We start from the raw sequence: 2,451 nt of genomic DNA on the forward strand, positions 1-2,451 counted from the left end.
GTTATTAGGGGCCAGATCAGGTGACAAGGGAGGGTGTTCCAATACAGTGATTTATTTACTGGCTAAAAACTCCCTCACAGACAGTGCCGTGTGTGAGCTGGTATATTGTCATGATGCAAGAACCATGAATTGTTGGCGAAAAGTTCACGTTGTCTAACTTTTTAATGCAGCCTTTTCAGCACTTCCAAATAGTAAACTTGGCTAAGTGTTTGTCCAGTTTGTACAAATTCATAATAAATAATCCCTCTGATATCAAAAAAGGTTAGCAACATCGTTGCAACAAGTTCATGAACTTAGTTGTCAGACCTCATATATTCCTAAATATATAAAGTATAGCAAAGGAGGGGGAAAAAAAGAATCTACAATGAAACTAGGGCTCTTGAACAACCTCTTGACACACATTATAAAGAATAGCAGATATAAGGAAATTTTGAACAAAACTAAAGAAGTGAGTATCTTTAGTTGTGCTGTTGTGGCTGCCTTCATGCCCTGAATTGACTGAAAACGTTTACCTTTCATGATCATTTTGGCTTTAGGGAAGAGCCAGAAGTTGCATGGTGCCAGATCCAGTGACTAAGGTGGATGAGGATACACTAATGTTTTTATTTCACAGAAACTGTGATACCAGAAGCGATGTGTGACACAGAGCACTGTCATGGTGAAAGATGAAGAAAAGACACTCACAAAAGACTTCCAGAGCTGCTTCAGAAAGTGGCAAGAACAATGGGGTAAGTGTGTTTGAAGTCAGGGGGAGTACTTTAAGGGAGATTAATGGCAATGTGTCTTTTACTGTAATAATTTCTTTTTTATTTAATCATTCACTGTATTTTTTGATCACACCTCATACATACACACACACACACTGAATGGATAATTGGGATTTCTTAGGAAGAGAACTGAACAATTGGATGATACAAATATTTTTTAAATATCGGAGAAAACTTAACTAATGGAAGATTTTAATATGCATATGTTATCATTTATCTATTGCTATATAAGAAATCCATCTAAAATGTAAAGGCTGAAAACAACAATAGCTTCTTTAAAATATATATATACATATATATCTCATGGTTTCCTGATTGATTCTGGCTTAGGGACTCTCATGTGATAACTGGAGTTAGAACAGCTGGAGCTGGCCAGGCATCTCTCTCTCTTCACGAAAAGATCTTAGGCCTCTCCATGGGGTTTCACCATGGGCTAGTTTGGATCTCTCACAGCATCAAAGCCTCAGGACACTGGGACTGCTTACCTTGTGACTGAAGTCTTCTAACAGCTAATGTTTTAAGAAAACAAAGTAGAAGTGCATGGCATTATTATCATCCATTCTCAAAATCACATCTCCGGTCGTCACAAGCCTGCCAACATTTCAGATAAGAGACGATACACCCCACCTCTTTATAAGTGGTAAAGCCACATTTTTAAAAAGCATAGAACATGTGATATTGTTGTGATGATTTGGAAAACAGAAACTGTCACACATATTGAAAGGGGTTACTATAAATATAGTAAGTATTAATGAATAATTAATAGAGAATAATCGACAGAGACAAAACACAGTGGCAATTTTGAACTTCAAGGTTAAGGAAAGAATAATATAATCATTCTGGAAGAAGAGGCTATCACCTGCAAAGGAAAATTCAGGCTGATCTGAGATTTCCACACAGTAATATTGAAGAACAGGGAATGATGGAGCACTTTCTTTGGAGTTATAAGGGAAATAGTTTTTCCCAATAACTTATATCTACTTTGTACACACAGGTTTCATGTATAAAGATGGTAGGAAGAACATTTTAAATATGTAAAGACTCAGGGTATATATCTATTAAGCATTATAAAAAATCTTCCTAAAGACCAAACCTAGCTGCATTAAAAGTAGAAGAATAAAAATTCAAAATAAAGAAATCATGAATAGGTCTTTTTGTTAGAACATTGGAATATAAAATCAGCATTTTCCCCTTATAGAAATCATTCAAAAGCACAAATGAGAACAATGAATAAAAGTCAGAGACACCATGTTTGGTAAAACTGGAAGACAGCTATAACCACAGATCACAAGATATAATAAAGAAACAAGAGGAAACTGTTGGAGATGATGAATATGTTTATGGCATAAATTGCAGTGATGGTTTCAAGATGTATAATTATCTCCAAATTCATTAAGTTGTATACATTACACATGTACTACTTTTTGTATGTCAATTATACCTCAGTAAATTGGTTTAAAAAAATATCTGGAAGAGTAGATTACAGCAGAGTTCATGTAGTGGGGTGATACAGGGAGGAGAAAATAAATAATGATGTAGCGATAGCATAAGAGCGCTGCAGATCAGAGAAAGAACCAGCAAAAAATATAGTATCAAGGACAAAGTTCATGCCATATGATAAACCCAAGTTTTTTTGTTGTTGTTTGTTTGCTTTTTTTTTGTTTTTGTTTTTTTATTTTATTTT

This window comes from Rhinolophus sinicus, chromosome 16, assembly GCF_057876585.1.
Source record: "Rhinolophus sinicus isolate RSI-liver-muscle chromosome 16, RSI-T2T, whole genome shotgun sequence".
NCBI lineage: Eukaryota > Metazoa > Chordata > Mammalia > Chiroptera > Rhinolophidae > Rhinolophus > Rhinolophus sinicus.